Below are 17,495 nucleotides of genomic sequence, written 5' to 3' on the forward strand. Positions count from 1 at the left end.
CTTTTCAAATCCGCGTCTCCGATGTCCCCCCCGCCACCCTTTCACAGTCTGCAGTCGCTGGGCGGCTGGTGTGGCAGGCATAGAGAGAAAGAGAGAGAGAGGAGAGCAAGGGTTACATCAAGGCTGCTCCCTGGACCGTGCAAACAAGTCTAGACCGGTGACCTGTTCAATGGGTCCTTTGAGGAGTGGGGCAAGTTCGGTCAGAGCGAGGAGAAAGGCAAGGCAGAGCCTCTTTTCACTGCCAAAGCAGCTCACAGCCCGCGATCGACAGGAGGTAAGGAGGGCCGGGAGGGCAGGCATCTGCTTCCATGGTTACGGGCCGGGTATGGGGGACCCTACTATTGAGGAAGCTCCGTTCTCATGCTCCCACAGAGGCAATGTCACGCATTTTAAAAAATGCGTCAGGCCGGAGCGAGGACCATATTCACCGGCGGCCGGGTCGCTCTTTGAGAGGTGGAAATAAAAATGATGGCGCGTCAGTACGAGGAGGAAGGGAAAAAAAAAGATTTGGGAAGGGGGTGGCAGCATGTGCATGAGAAAGAAAATGCGTCACATGATCATAGCGAATTTAAAGTTAGCTTGTACGAGGATGGTCTCGCCGGATTTTACGTTTGGAGTTGCTTTTGTGCAGAGCTGGTATTGTTGTGTTGAAGTCCATGATTTATCCTCGCAGGGATCAAAGGTCAAGGTTTATGTGCTGAACTCTTTTGTTTCGAGGGAGACTTTATTTTAAGGAGGATTCTTGCTTTTTGCTATTTTAAGAAGTATAGCGTTAAAATTCATGTTCTTCTACTATTTTTTAAATCGGACATCTTAGTGTTTCAGCATCTCTAAGAATGATCTTTTTTCACACCAGAATATCGACGGGATTCGGACTCAAATCTGCCGAACGCGTCCGTTTGTTTATTTGTTTTTGTTTAGGTACAAGCTGTGTGTGTGTGAGTGTGTGTGTGTGTGTGTGTGTGCCGCCTTGAATAGATGCTTAATGCCGGGTGAAGGAGGGGTGTGTTGGAACGTTGAATTTGGTCATGCAGCTGACGCTTCACCCCCGAGCACACACCAAACAGATCGGACAGATGGCCGGCCCTCAGGAAGAACTCCGAGCGTTGGATTTGCTCTCAGACCGTGGGAAAGTCTTTGGCTTGACTTCACCTGCTCAGAGAGCTGATGTGAGACTGGATTAAACAGCAGTGAAAGAGTTTTAATACTTGCATGAACCCGGGTCCAGGACACCAGGGGCACTGCAAGTTAGAACATTACAAAAATATATATAGATTGAACTACATGCTTGTTTTTCTTCTGTTTATGTGTAATATGAGGCAGGGTGGATGAGTTCATTCTCTTTTTCTGCCCGTGTTTCTGTAATCCTAATTGGAAACAGTTGATCCTCACTTTGTTGGGACATTAGACATGATGTTTGGCCGTGTCTCTCTCTGCTTTCCATTATCTTGCTCTCTTAAGAGATGGAGGCATTCGTCCGGCTCTGATTTATCGTTATTAAAAACAGACGGTGTCATTCGTCAGCCTTTCATCAGACGAACGTGAGAAATCCTCGCACGCTTCACAATTTTAAGACAAATCCAGGTGTTATTAATGCTTAATCAATCGTGTGCAAATCGTTTGAGAAAAAAAAAATCCTTTTTCTTCGCCTTAAAACTCCTGAGTTTATCCTGATTGGATCATGAAGATGCTTGACGGCGTGTGAAACATTCAAATAGATGATGATAAACAAAAGAGGAAAATCACTGTGATGGTGATCAGTCAAGTGTGACGTCCAGACAGGTAGCTCTTTATTCTGCACTCTTGCATTTCCTGCTCTGATCCGATTGCAGATTTAAACAAAACAATAACAGCTTATCTTTCAGTAAAGTGCTGCTTGCGTCTTACGTCCAGGAAAACAAACAGAAGAAAACGTATCTTTTGTTAAATTGCTCTTTCCAGCTGAGCCTACTTCCACTTCAGCGTCATTCTGCTTCATTTACTTTTGCTGCTGCTCTGTAGTTAAATCCAGGAGCTATGATAGAATATTACTAACTGATGGTTATTCCTTATTTAATTTGTCCTCCTTCTAATGGAAAGCACCTTTGCCAAAATCCGGCCGTGACCTGGCAAATAAAGACATATTTGTCATCCCCTCAGTGGAGTCCAAAACTTCTTTTAAAACCACGAGTTGCCTCACTCCGCGCTCAATAAAACACATTTCATTTTGGCAACACAACGGCATTATGTTTCATATAAGCAGTGCGTAAGAGTTTAATTTGGGAAGGAGTCAAGTGCTCTTCGTCTGAGTGTGTGTGTGTGTGTGTGTGTTTGGGTGGAGTGATATTTCAACTCTCGTTGTGAGAGAAGTATTGTGGGTTCGACCAGAGTTGTGAACTTGACTCCAGAGGAATGAGGAGAAGCTTTAGGTCAGCGAGGTTGTTTGCACCAGATGTATCTTGATTCTCAGAACTATTTTGACCAGTGGGCTTCCATATTCTACTATTTTTTTTTTTCAGGGAAAGATAGAACATTGTTTACACATGTCTTTGTCTCCTTTGTGGTAAATTATTTTTTCTGTTTTTCTTATTGCATCTCAGACCTCACAGCCAAACCCTCCGTATAGAAGCCAGTAGACACAAACACACAAGCTGGAGCATTGATGGAGTCGCTGTGTGACAGTGGACGGACACTAATTGGGTTACTGGAGCTCATTCCCCACTTGCACACACACTATATATATAAATACACACTAGGAGACATTTTGTGCTGCGGCCTCGCTGACCCGCTCACATCTTGGTTTATTTTTATAGTGGTAATTTGCCATTGGCCTGATGGTTTGGTTTCAGAGGCCCACATCATTAATCATGCAGGACATTATTGCAGTATAATTACACTTTCTCCTAGTGAAGCGGCAACATTTTCGACACATGCTCTCTCCATCTCTGTCGACATCGCTAATACAAAGAGTCAGGACGTGACCAGCTGTAAAGTATCTTCAACACAACAGACCGGGGCAGAGGAGGAGTGTCGACCTCGGCTACACCAACTTACATTTGTTTGAACCTTCTAATGAGGACTTTCAAAAGGAATTTAACCCTTTTAACCCCCGGCCTAAATCTTCTAAAGCAGAAAAATGGCTGAAAAAGCAGAAAACTTGATTGGGTTGAAGTCAGAGAAAATAATAAGATGTCAGATTAATAGATAATTTCGTTTTTAAGTTTCAGAAAAGGTGTAAATACTTGTAAATACTCCTGAGGGATCAATAAAGTTTTACCTTACCTTACCTTATCTTAGCTCAAGCTACAGTCACTGATATAGCATTAAGCGTTGAAATGATATCAAATAAAATATGACTATATCTTTAAAATATTTTATTCATGCTTATCAATAAGAATTATTTTTCGTTATAATTTGACTGTGTTAATCCAACAGTTTTTTTAAGACATATATATGTGAAATACCTTTTCAAAAATAAATAAAAATGGTGTGTTATGTACCTTTTTGATACCTAATGTTCAATTTCGATTTTAATTGTAATGTGGTTAAAACTAAAGCTTGTTGAGGTTGGTTATAGTGCAGTGTACTTTATAATGCATTTTAAAAATATTAACTTTTATTAAGTAGGTGTGAGAACATGTCATTGTAGACTTATTTAAATTTGAAAGAAAACCATTGAAAGCAATGAACCAATTATTTAATTTGAAATATCTTCTCATAGTAATTTCCGATGTCCTTCTGGTAGACTAGTAGTTTCTCTGATGCATGAGCAAGTTGACTATAATACGTAAATGGAGGCTGAGGAAGCAGTAGTTAGTACTGGAGGCAAGAGTTAATAACAATTGAGAAAACAAACACTACCTAAACAAAGGCCTGCATGAGTGCGAGGATGAATCAGTTGCAATGCTCTGTAACCCTTTTAAGATCATTATTCTACACAAAACAAACCCCGGGGTGTGTGACACGTCTCTGAATGGACTCTTCCCCGGGATTTAACGGGTTAACAGCAGACAAAGGGAGCTGAGACCATGTAGCCCAGCAGGGAAGACCCCAGTGGAAACACCAGGCTGCCTTCTAATCCCTGCTCTGTCCCGGCCCGTTTGCTCTTCCTGCACTCACGCCTGGATGACATGTGCTCTGATGGGCTCCACGGCCGAGGGTGAGGAGAGCCACATGTTTTTCGACGGCCGTACATTTCCGCAGAATTCCCAAGACCACCTCACACACGCAAGCAACGCTGCAGGCCATGCAAGGATTTTTCACGCTCTCAGGCAAGCGAGGGAAGGAAACGATAATTATGACAAATGTTTTAATTCCAAATGAGTGGAAATGAACTTTGGATCGGGTTGTTTTTTAGCAGCTGCATGCAATTTCATGCTGTAAGTCTTCCGTCAAACGCAAGTATCAGTGCACTCCATAACAGTGTGTGTGTCATGCACATGCACGCATGTTATCTGGCAGAATAAATCCAGCAGATAAGTCTGTGTTATCAGCTCCTTTGGTGTTTGCAGAACTTTTATCTGCTACGATCCATCCGCTACAATCTGCCTCATGTCAGCGCGTATTTGTCAAACAGATTGTCGTATTTTCTTCGAGTAATAACTCTTAGGATAAAATGTATTCCATGAATATTAGTGAAAAATCTATTCTGATATTATAATTTGGCAAATATATTTTTTAAAAGCGTGCTCTTAGGTCCATTAAATAGGAAGCAAATTCCAATAGAAGTCTATGTTTTATCATTTTATTTTTCAAAGCTTATTCCAAAATTTAATTTCTATTTGATGGATGAGTTTCATTCAAACTAATAGGTGGATGAATAGAAAATCCGGCACAGTTTTGCTCAAATGAGAAGTTTATTGAAAGACCTTTCTAAAATAAGACTAGAATATACACATCATTTTTGAACATTGGTTGTTGGTCTGATCGTATAAATGTTTTATAATGTCATGTAGATGTAGTTGTAATCTTTACGAGACCACCGGGGAGACGTGTCAAACTTAATGCCTGTGAGCCACATCCGGCCCACGCTGCGCTCGTATTCGGCCTGAGACATAACTCTTATCCCAATGTCTGCTTTTACCTCCAGTAAAATGAACTCCCATAATGCATCGTGTTGAAGCTAAATCTATTAGCATGAATATATATTTATAGTTGTGCAACTTCTCAAGAGATCCAAACATTTTCCCACAGCACAGAACTCTTTTTTCAAACCTGTTTCTTATTTCCATGAGTGCCACATGTAAATGGAGCCGCTTCATGTTTTTTGCATGAGGATTTTGGAATATCTGTAACCAACCTTCATCAATTCTTCCCGACTCTTCAGGTGGGATGTTGCTTCCTGCCTTAATTAAAACGGTGGCTTCCTCCTCTAAAGTGTTCCTCGTATGATCGAGCACCACCAGAGCGTCCTCTGCTTTGTTCCCTTGAAATTATCGCTGTCCTTAACTGAACCGACCAGCAAGAGACACCGGCGCTACCAAGCCTTCAAAATATATTGTCAAATATAATCACGATCATCTTTTTTTTTCATTCAGCGCTTTGACTTCCATTTCCTAATTATACGCTGTTGTTTTGAGAGACTCTAATTAACGTTTTGCATTTGCCTTTTTTTAAATTCCTGCTCAAATTCACATCTTTTTTTCTCTGTCCTCGTACCGGTCGCCTGCTGATTACTTTGATAATGAGAAGTTGTGCGGAGGAATCATCATTTGGCGGCGGACACGCCGAGGAAAGGTGTCATTACGGTAACTGCCTTTGCTGCTCTCTAATGAGAAGTCACCCTTAATGTAGTTATTATGTCTTCAGAGGAGCTGAAGGGTGTGTGGAGGATCATTTCTTTCATGCAATAGCTTTCTATAAAATTCACAGATTGGCCTATTCGGTGTTGAAAACTATCTTGGCATTATTATTGTGGATTTGAAAGATACTATGAAATGCTTTGTTTTTTGGAAGATGCTTCACTTGGTTTGCATTTATCAAGTGTGTGGCCTGAAAGTTGAGTGCAAGCTGAGTGCTTAAGATGTCAGTGAAATCAACAGCAAGGTTGATGCGGTGGATGATCACGGGACACAATATTTGGACCATCATACCAATCGTCTTTTAAATAAATCAGAGTCAAGCTTGTGGGCCCACCCAGTAAACCATTGTTTGTTTGTTTTTCAACAAATTGGATGTGTTCAAGTCCCTAGACTTTGTTTTGGTTTGATGGTTTGAAGAAAAAAAAGAGTCAAGTGTCAACAGATTTACTTGCCACTTTTTTATAGGGATATTTAGTTTAGCGTACTTAAACGTATGAAACACTGTTGGCTCAAGCTTGAAAAAAATCAACATTTTTATAATACGTAATGAGCAGTTAAGTGAGTTTTGTAAGGAGAGAAGGCATAGTTTTAAAAACTGTTCTGGTGCAGTTGCAGTGAAATGGAGAAATCCTCATTTAAAACTTTCTCCAACAGGTAACTTGACTGTGACTCTGGCATTTAACTTGGTGGACTCACCTAGTGGCTGACACGAAGAGAGGTGACTGTTTGTAACTGACCGATGGAGTGCTGAACTGTCCACTTCCGACATGCATAATGAGAAATCGAAACTCTCTCTTTGTGTATCTGTTAAAGTTTGTGTCCCAGTGACAAATATTAAAGTGAGGATGGTTACGTATTGTATTGTAATGACAATTTACCCCAAATAATGCTGGAGAGTCATGAAAACAATGCAGGTGACCTGGATCTGGACATATTTTGATTCATTGCTATATTTTTAAGACTTAAGCACTGTTGACTCGGTGCTGTCCTATGATTTAAATTGATAAACAATTACAATACATTTTGATTCTCGTGAGGAGTATGAATGGTGTAGTGTTGGGACTACTGTGCTACAGTATTTTCAGTTTTTAAATGTGAAAAGATTTTCTTTCTTTTAAAAAGTAAATATAAAATAATTTTCGTATTTGTAAGGTCCACCGTTGTGTAACATAAAATTCAAATTGAATCATAAAAACACAAATTGAAATCTAAACATTGTTCAATTGGTTTGGTATTTTTTTAAGCGATATTTACAGTACGTAAATACCTTCATCGTGTTCTTTGTCAAGTGCTTTAAAGTAGACAGTACCTGGATCATTTGGGGAGTCAAACACACACTACAAAGCTCTCCTAGATTGAAGGAGGAAGGTGCTGCACAGTTTAATCCATTTTAATTGTCAGTTGAATTAATTTGAGATGCTCAGGTCAATTAAGGAGATGCATTTTTCTGGCTGCGTGTAATGTCATATCCATTGATCTGCAGAGGTTACTTTATGCACTCATGTGTAGGATACGTTTATGTTTCTATACGCTGCTCTGAATTCATCAGCTATCGATCTTTTTAAGCAGCGGTAAAAGCAAAGTCTGATCGCTGCTTCGCCTGATGCCTGGTAATCAGTTCAGTGCCATTCAGAGTAGATGTCCATTTAGCTTGTTTCTCGTTGTGCGTCAACTGCACACATTCACTGTGTATTTAGTACTGAGCCGAAATATCTCAATATAATGATGAATGCTAGCATAGAAATACGACCTTGCTATTGTTTATATTCGCCTCCACATTCCTGTCATGGTGCCCTGCAGTACACTAGCTCACTTTTCATAAACTGCAACAGCTGTTAAATATGGTATTAAACATTTTATTGGGTGATGCTCTCCTGAGGAACGTTATCTTAGCATACTCGAGGTAACTCTTGTGTGATTTGTGGTTCAGGGTGAAGGTAGTAGGTTCACGAGGGAATCCCAAGACGTCCCAAAGCCAGGGGCAAGATGAGACTTTTTAAACGTCTCCTTCCTGAAAATGTTGTATTTATATGCTTTTACACAAAATAGGAAGTGTACCGTATTGATGATTATATTGAGACAAAAACATTTTAAAGATCACTTTCGTTTGTCACTAAACATTAGGCCACCTAGTACTTATTTTTATTAGCTTCTCAGCTTCTATAATGTGTACTACAACAACAAATGTTAACCTGAAACCTTTACCAGTGTATCATCGTTCATCATCCACAATGATTTGCTATTGACCTCCCAGATTAAAAGCTTTGATGCTATTGAAAAAATAAATGGAAACATTTTTTTCCATAAAAGATTACTTTGATTCACTTTTGTCAATCACACAAAACTAGTAATTAGCTTTTCACTTTGATGATATTAAGTGACAACCATTGTCTAAAAGGACTCGCATAACAAGTTATCGACAAGATATATATAAAATGAATCTAGGTCAGAGGAATTTCTTTGGATGGGTTTACGCGTGAATATATCCGACACCTTCTGGTAGTAACACAAACTAAATTAGCTGAATGAAAATAATATTCAAGTCAGTCGGTTTAATAGTTTTTCCAAAATAACATTTCAATCTGTTTTTCAACACATGAATTTGATTTACTATAAAAAACCATTTAAAAAGTAATTAGGTTGATGAATGGAGAAAATTGAGATAAATATTTGACCAAAATATTCCCTCAAGTGCTTTTGTCGAGCCCATGTGTGAGGTTCGGTTGTCTCTGCGCAGCTCCGTCTGATTCCTGCCCTCCATCCATCCCTCCTCGGACGCTGGTTGGCTGCTGGAAAGTCTGCCGCAGCCAATAAGCAATTGAAGTTCTCGGCAGCGAGTCTGGTGCTAGGCAGCCGGATCAACAGACAGGTGGGTCAGGCAAAGTCATCGCCCCGCCTGGCTGAGACAACAAAGCTCCGCTGGCTTTTAAAGGAACATAACACCCAGATTACCCTGAATGGAACAATATGCGTACAATTTTAAAGAGATTAGTGTAAATCTGTTGACACTTGATTCTCTTCTCAACCCAGATTATTTGTATTGTCTACACAATATCTTGAAGTCCTCTTTCATTAAGTGTTGAGCTCCTTTTAATTTTGATAATTTTTTTATGCATACCTGAGGAATTGAATATTTCTGTCATCTTATTCAAAACAAAACATTTCTTCATATACAGTCAAAGGTTTTTATTTTAACCCAGTGTAACTACACTGCTACCACTAACTCATGAAACAGGTAATATTCCTTAAAATAATTGTAGTACTTCAATATTGTAAAAAATGTAAATGCACGATATTATGATTCACAATAATAGTCGTAAAACACACTTATTTTTTGAGTAAAAGTTGAAATAAAAAACCTTTTCTGATTCTTTAGACATGACCACATGTTTAAGGTTTGTTGCTTTATAATTGGTTTTTCGAAGCAAACTTCAATATTCTGCACACTTGATGTTGAAAGAGTTAGTAAGAAGCTGGTAACATGAACTGTTTGTTGGAAACTCAGAGTTATGTGTCGCAATCATTCTGGAGCCAGTATTCTTGTCAAAGGAAATGGGTCAGAATATAATCAAATATGACATTTTAACATCATTAATTATGTTTTTGGTCTTTTTTTATAAAGAATATTAAAAAACTACTTTGGAAGTAATCAGATGATTTCGCCACAATCTGTTTATTAGTTCATCCATTATAAACATTTTCGTTTTTTCTCGTCACTTCAAGGAAAACCTTGTCTATATCAGTTTAAGCAGTTGGACCTCATATTGCACGGGTTGAAGAATGTGGAATATTAGACTTTTGTTTTCTTTGTGACACAAGCTTTGAGTTTAAAGGGTTCATCCGAGGCAAGAGTGAGGGGAGGCCTCTGATGAGGGGAGTCAGAACTCCTGTAATTCCTGTGTGCAGCTTCTCACTGCCAACTTCTTTTCTACCAATATGGAAACAGGGTTTTGAAAGCACTGCTTGCCAAATAGCGAGTTTCACTGCTTGTTTTTACAGTTATTTCATCCTTGGAAAAGGGAAAGCGCATAATGAAACTGGGCGGATGGGCACATCTCACATTTCTGTATAAACCTCAGTGTGGATTAACCTGCTGACTGTTTGTCTGTCATGGCTTCAGGCAAATCTAACAAACACAGATGAGTGTGAGAGCCAAAAATAGCACTTTCCTACTTATATAAGACTTTATATTGACAGTTAGACCTTTTTATTCTGACTTGACTGATCAGCAAAATTATAAAAAAAACAAAAAACAGCCAAATTATTATTTTTTTGTACAATAAATGCATTCATTGTTTATTTATTTATAGGGGTTATAGATAAAAGCTTGAGTTTTACGTCTGGTCATCTCTAACTAGAGATTAACCGAAGCGTCTATATGACCCCTTTCCCCCGTCTGGTGTGTGTTGGTACGTCACATCCCCAAGGGAAGTGCTTTGCGCCTAAACCCCCCATTCTCATTTGAACTTTGACCTTAGCCTCCTGCCTTTTAGGATATGAATTGACCCCAGAGATCAGTGGGGGGGATACGAAACGGTTTAGGCTGAATCTGTTTAATGGTGATTAGACTAGACGACGAGCTCGATGGATTCTTGTTTATTAAACGTTGCCAAAATCAAGTGCATGTCTGGATAAAAATTTTCAGCACAATTTAGGCTGCAATTGATTTCAAATCTTAAACAAAAGAATGAAAAGCTCCCTCGCCAAATCTCATTACGTTGTCTGCTGGGTATAAATCTCAATGTTGATTTTCATTTGGTGTCTGGCACATGATCTCGGCTAGCCAGGGTCATGGGTCACTGGAGGTCTCATGTGAGGGGTTAGACAATCCAGAAAAGGTCATTAGACCATAGCAGAGAGACACAAAGACAGACACCAACCAATTATTCTCGTCTGCTAAGACTTGGAGCCAAATGTGAATCCTAAACACATATTGAGCTGAGCACAGATGTGATGTCCCTCGTACATGAAGGTTCAAGAGCACGGTGGTTTTCTCCAGTCTAAATCTCACAAAAATCTTCTAATTACACATTTTCTCAAGCTTATATGTAACATATACTTTGATGTTGGATGTTTATTATTTAATATGACATTGTTAGAGATCACAACATTTTTATTAAATAACCCTATTTTCAAACATTTGCCTCAAAACCCCCCTTTTCCCCCTTTTTAATAAGGTCACATCGTAGCTGTATTTATTCCGTCATCTACTCACTGTATGAACTCCATTTTCCTTCCTATAATATTTAAAATATATCTTCGTTTCATTTAACCATCAGCAAGTATTGCATTATTATCGGGGTACAAACATGGGCTTAAAAAAAAGTGTTGTTTAGACGTAACTTTCCTGGGGATAACAAGTCAATCAGAAGTTAATTTAGAAAATATTTGAAGTATGTGGTGTTTTAATGCTTAGACTTAGACATAGACATATACTTAGAATTACTTTATTGTAATTTAAGTATCCACAAGTGCATACAGAAATGAAATTTTGTTGCATTTTGCTCAAGAGTAAGGTACATAATGAATGAGAAAACTCCTGGCTCACGCTGAGATGTTAACACAAATATCAAACAGTATGATTAGGACTCTTATATTAATTGTTTCCTCATGAGCACAGTTCATCATGAGCTGGAATGTTCCACGCTGCAGGCTCTTTTCATCCCCTGTCTTGTAGTTCCCCTGTTCCTCACTGAGTCACAGCAGCCGCGATCCTGCCTTTGTTACTGTAACCAACCGTGATTGTGTCTGCGTCTTGTTGGAATGTTCTGTGTTGATGCCTCAAAGTGGAATTTAGGTTACACAAAATGCAGATACACAGTGTGTGACTCATCATGTGTAAAGTGTTAGAAGGGTCATGTTTTGAAGTTTGGTTTCCTTTAGAAATAAATATTCTCTTTTAGAAAAATCAAGAGCAACTATGAAATAATTGGATTACGTTGAGTAATGTATGAAACACATAATTTGAACTAGAAAATGGAGGCAAAATGTTATTATCATCTCTTATTTTGATCTGTATATTAAGCATTCTATTTCTGCTTTTAGAAAAGATCTGTTAAAAATATAATCGCAATAGGAAGCTCCTTTAAATAAATCAAAACAACTATACTTCCCAGACATATTTCCATCCACGTGCAAATGTCTCTGTTGTGTATTATTTTTTTATAACACTGTCAAAATGATTTTGGCTTATTCTGGGAAATTCTAAGAAACCAGCAGCCCATAGAGTTGACTTTGGAAGGCAGCGAGCATTCTTGCTCAACACCACATTAGCCCCTACTTCTTCCCTCCTTTACGGCTCGGCAGCTTGCCAGGTAGACGTTGCCATGACTCCTAACAGGACCCCTTGCCCACCCCAACCTCCCAGGTGGTGGCAGATTTTTTTGGAAGGGGGGGCGAGCGAGCTAGCATTTCAATTTAGACAAAAGATGTCTTCACAATGTCAGCAGAATTCTTAGTGGGTACGCTGTGGCTCTCTGGTAGGAAATCATGTGATCTTTCCAGCCAGGGTTTTGTAAAAGTGCCAGGCGAGATAGAGAGAGAGAGAAAAGACACACAGAGGGAGAAAAGGGGGGGAACTTTTTTTTTAAGATGCCAGTGAACAGTTTTATCCAGCTTCTATCCTCTCTAGCTTGGAGAGGAGAAAATGGCGGACAGCACGTTGCTGAAATGAACTCGAATCGCCTCATGTGCTCAGATTTGTCTTCTCGTTCCTCTTTTAAACTTAGCAAACAGCGTTCGGCGCTTTGTTTCCCGTCTTGTCGATATCGTAACTCGAGAAAAATAGTTAAGAAATTTCAGTAGAAGTCGGGTAAGTGGCATTTTTTTTTACTCTCTTCGGACTTTTGGCTTGGCTTTGTCGCACTGCGGCCGTTGTCTGTTGTTCGTGGCTCTCTGGCACCGGCGATGGTCGCCGACCGTGGCATGCTTGATTACACTGGCATCTCTCTCTGTCTCTGGTTCTGCAGGCTTGGATAAGTTCTGTTAACCTCTCACCACCACCACAGTTCTGCTGGCCGGCACCGCGGACCGTTCTGGCGAATGAAAAGAATTACGATCGACAACATGTTTTATCCTTAACGTCAAATACTTTTTTAATACCGAAAGATATTTTCTGGCAACTTCAGCGGCGGCGTATTTGTTTAAATAATCACGAGCCTGTCGGAGCAGTTTTGGACTTGTTCTGTAATATAATGCTTCACTAAAGTTCCTTGAATTTGAGGAGCAGCTCCTCGAGTCATATCACTGACAACTCTTTTCCTGTGTTTAGGGATCTGAACCCCAAATTTGACCCGGTCCAGCTTCCTACTTTGTGAAAGACACAACTATGAAGGGTAAGTTACAACACAGTCGCCTCACCATCTGTTGCATGAACTTTCATTTCGGGTTGATTCTCGACAAAGCCTCCTGCAGTTTCTGTAAATGCCAACTGAGCTCTGAGAATTCCTGACACTCATGACATTCACCAGCTCGATTCCAATAGTTGTTTTGCAAACCCAGCATTTGAAGGCGTCGTGACGTTTATGAGCTGTGTCTTGATTATTACTCAGTAATGGATCAAAGTCTACTGCAGAAAAAAAAGGATCTTTGTTTTTTATTACACACGAACTAACTAAGAGATTTTAAATGTAAGAAGTACATGAAGTCAATTTCTTACCACATGAGGTTTCTTTCTCTTTTATCTTAAGTTTCTTATAGTGAGGTATATTTATGTTGCCAGAAACTACTGAAGTTGGATGTTGATACATGCCTTGGCCTAGAAATTGAAGGAAAAGTATCAATGAAACAGATGTTTAGGTCCCATAATGAATCTATATTCTGTGATTATTATGTTATTAAGCACTACTACACACTACTCCGTCTCACTATTGAACCAAACTGATGTTTTTTATTCATTATTTGTTTTATTTTTTTGATACTTTGACTTGAACCATTTGGCACAAACCCGTAGATCCGATCTTGTGGCATATCTGACATCGCAAGCTCGCTTCTGTGGGTCTTTGTCATCGTGGTGTGAACGTCGGACTTGTTTTGTTTTTTCTGTTTTGTATTGTCATAAAATTATGACAATGTGTGCATCCGGGTTGAGGTAGTAGGTTGTATGGTTTAGAATTATACCCTGGGAGTTAACTGTACAACCTTCTAGCTTTCCTTGGAGCACACGTATGACATCACTCTGCCCAGAGCGTTGTTGTATTTCGGCACGATCAGGATCGACTTTCTCTTTTGATCATCACTGTACGCCGTCTCGGTGTCGCGGTAATGGACCAGGCCTGGGTTCAGGTTTCACCGAAGACCTTTCACCTTGGTCATCCTGCCTGCCGAGGATCAAAGGATGGGCTGTATTTTTAGACATAATGCCTTGTGCTCAGTCCCAGTAACCGCACTGTATCGACGGCATTACCGCGTCCCTTCATCACCAACACAAACACTGCAGCAGTTGTCTTTGTCAGTCCAGGGTTTGCCTTCTTTCTCCGAGTTTACAAATCACTTCAAAAGTGATGGCAGACATAATTAACTGATGCAAAATAGTTTCTAAATGAACCTCCTGTGTACCTGGTAGCTCATATGATTGGTCATTACTTCCTTCTTTTTATTTATTTACTTAACCTTGACCTATTAGCCACATTACATGCATCACCATGTAGTCATATTACAAAAACGCATCCACTCCAGTAAAATCCCAGTCTAAAGAATATCAAAAAAAGACTTCTATAGTATGTGATTTTATTAGTAAAGACTGCCACACAAGAACATAAACACAAGGACATCTGTTATTTATTTTCATACGTTATGTACAAAGACAAGGATTGGTTATTATATCCATTAGATCTTTTTATCCAAAATCAATAAAAGAAAAACGGCTCAGTTATCAAGTGCATGAATGTGGTTTCACCTCAATACCTTCTGTCACCTCGTATTGGCTCAGTGTTATGGTTCAAGATCAGCTGCATTAGGCCTAAGAATTAGATTGAAAAGAATGTTACGAAGTTAAGGCTGTGTAATTTGTTCTTCTGGTGTTTAGTAATCTGTCCTGGAAAATAAGATAGACTTCGAGATCTACGTGGATGAAGAAAACACTTTGTGTGGTTACATTTATTGGCATTGATTTTAAATTCTATAAATAAATATTGTTGCAAATGATGGTTAAAAGTGTATTCCAGGTTTCCCTGTGTGGAAACAACGAACTGTTTATACTTAATATGTCATCTCTGTGATGTATTTTATGCAGTTGTACAATGGGCATGTGTGTGAGAAGGTCTAATTTCAGATTAAAGCTGACCTCAGCGACATTCAACGCTCTGTTTACTGTAGACTTGTCCACTCTGGTGAATGTATCTGACTTCATCTCTGTCTGGCGTAAAGCCGCAGGTGAAGAATGGCCGAGTTTCGTATTTACAACAGTTTGCGACTCGTCAGGACGACTTGACGTAAAATGCGGCTTGATCTGAGAGCTTTGCTGTAATTTCTGCCGCAGTTCTTTATCATCCTGACAGTGTTTCTGTTTCACGTATGATGGATGAGACAGCTTTTGCTGCGTTCAGGGTCAAGGCTGTAGGGACCACCTTTCCTCAGCCGGCGTCATTTATCCTGTTAGCTCCTTGCTTTCAGGGAGTCCAGCCTCCATTTTTTTTCATTCTGGTAACAAAAAGATTTGATGTTTTTTTTACATTTTTGCTACACACTAAATGGCTGGCTATTGAATTAAATCAGTTTAAACAACACAAACATTTAAATGCCTTTTTACTCTTGTTTGTTCTAAATAGCTGATGAATCATAAAAATAAATGGATTCAATTTCAACTCTTTGGTTTTGACTTGTAGGTGATGCTCATTTAATGTCCCTTTGGAAAGTAACAGAATGAGTAATCATAGTTTCAATAGAGGAATAAAACACATCTAAAATGTTATCTTGACTGGCAAAAGTATTTCAGTGTATCCAACCACCCGCCAGCTCATATTTGTTTGCTCTTGTTATTTTTTTTTAAAGGATCTGACCACAGAACAGTGCGGATCATAACCGCAGTGAAGTAGTTGTGAGCTTTAATGCAGGCAAACTTTAGGCTGCCTCTATGCTGGGAACAAATCTTTTGGAGGGATTATCAGTTCTGTGTTGTGCATTATGAGTAGTCATATCATAGAACATGGTCATAACCTGTTACTTGCATCTCAGACAAATGACTGAAGGAATTAAACATGCACGGACAGATTAACACAAACATGTTTGACAAAGACACCATACAATGGTTAGAAATATTTGCATGTACCCGTAATTATTATTGTTGGTGTAGTTCAGATGAATTAACCTCTGTTAAAAAATGTCCTTTAACTGCTGTTTTGTGTAATAAAATAAAGCTACCCCAAGGCTAAGCTTATTGAGGCTGATACATTTTCAAAGGATGTGGCATTGATTAGATTTTCAGAATAAATAGTGAGTTTATCCTGAGCATGAGCCCAGCACATCCTTGTAAAGCCCTTACCTTTTGCTTTTTAACAGGGACATTGATCGGGCTTAATTGGAATCAGCTCTTTTTAGATTGATTATATTTCGAGTGATACAAACACCTTCCTCCCGTCCTCCCCCCGCCCACAGCAAACAAAGTCGTCGTCATAAAACAGGTTTCTTCTACATGATCCTGACAAATCCAATTTCTCCTTGGTCAGATTCTCCAGCGTATTCATGTACTCGCCTCTCAACATGTCGACATGATGCATTGATGTTACGCAAATGTTTATCATTTATATGCGATTAATTGTTGCTTTGCAACGTTGAGCATGTTAGTGTTTTGTTTTCTTGTGATAACAAACTGCTGTTTCAAGTAAATAAAACAAAACCAGCAAATCTATTTGAATAAATGTGTACGTTATCCTCAATCTAAATTAATTTCTATTTTGTATAATTTCAAACCAATTTAAACAGATTTTTAAAATAAAATTGAACTGTAAGAGTGAATGGCTCTTATTTAAGTGCTAAACTAGTTGCATCTTCAACCTCCTCAGCAAATTATACTTCTTGTCTTCTTATTTGTTTTCCCGGGAAAGTTTGCTTTTTCCTCCATAGCCTACCTTGCACACCATCCCTATCATCTTCATGTCATCATCAATCATCATCATGTCATCATTTATCACACCCATAAACATCACTGGTTGTCTATCTTTTCTTCTTTTACTTTGTACCTCCAACATTTCCCTGTTCACCACATGTATTTCTGCAACACCTTGTTGCTCAACTTCCTAACATCAACACCAGATGATGATAAGTTTCATGTGACGTCACCAACATCCAATAATTGTGATGAAAAGCGATATTTTAATCAGTCAGATTGTTTGTTCGACTTCCAGGTGAGACTATATATAGGTCCAACTGTCAACTCGCTATAGTTGAGCTCAGTTTTCATAATGGTTACGGTCAGTGGAGTTGTGTCTTGGCTGAGTTTGTCTTGGAATTATATTTTTTTTTAGCGTGACCTCTGGACCCTAATGGTTCCTCCAGATGTGAAGAGTGAAGCACTGCAGCTTAGAAAGCGGCTGCCTCAGCACAGCTCTGGCCAGCTGCCCCTGCAAGGCAGTTAAAAGTCATTGGTTCCAGCTGGGTCTTCATTTATGGGATGGTTGAACAAATAAATTATGGGATTAGATCTGGGTGGTTTTAGCTATTTGTTTTCTGTCCAGCTGCTAAAACGGCCTCTTTGGGACTTAAGCAAGTTTAAAAAAC

General features: G+C 39.2%; 1 long non-coding RNA gene across 3 annotated transcripts in view; it reads left to right on the plus strand.

Annotated features, from left to right (window-relative positions):
- LOC148066477 (uncharacterized) overlaps nt 1-17,495 on the plus strand; it is a 47,967-nt gene that overhangs the window by 18,171 nt on the left and 12,301 nt on the right. For all 3 annotated transcript variants that reach the window (XR_015713305.1, XR_015713306.1, XR_015713304.1), the window contains one exon: nt 13,051-13,114. This is a non-coding gene — a long non-coding RNA (uncharacterized LOC148066477). The remainder of the gene's footprint in view (nt 1-13,050; nt 13,115-17,495) is intronic.

This window comes from Callionymus lyra, chromosome 14, assembly GCF_982586985.1.
Source record: "Callionymus lyra chromosome 14, fCalLyr1.hap1.1, whole genome shotgun sequence".
NCBI lineage: Eukaryota > Metazoa > Chordata > Actinopteri > Syngnathiformes > Callionymidae > Callionymus > Callionymus lyra.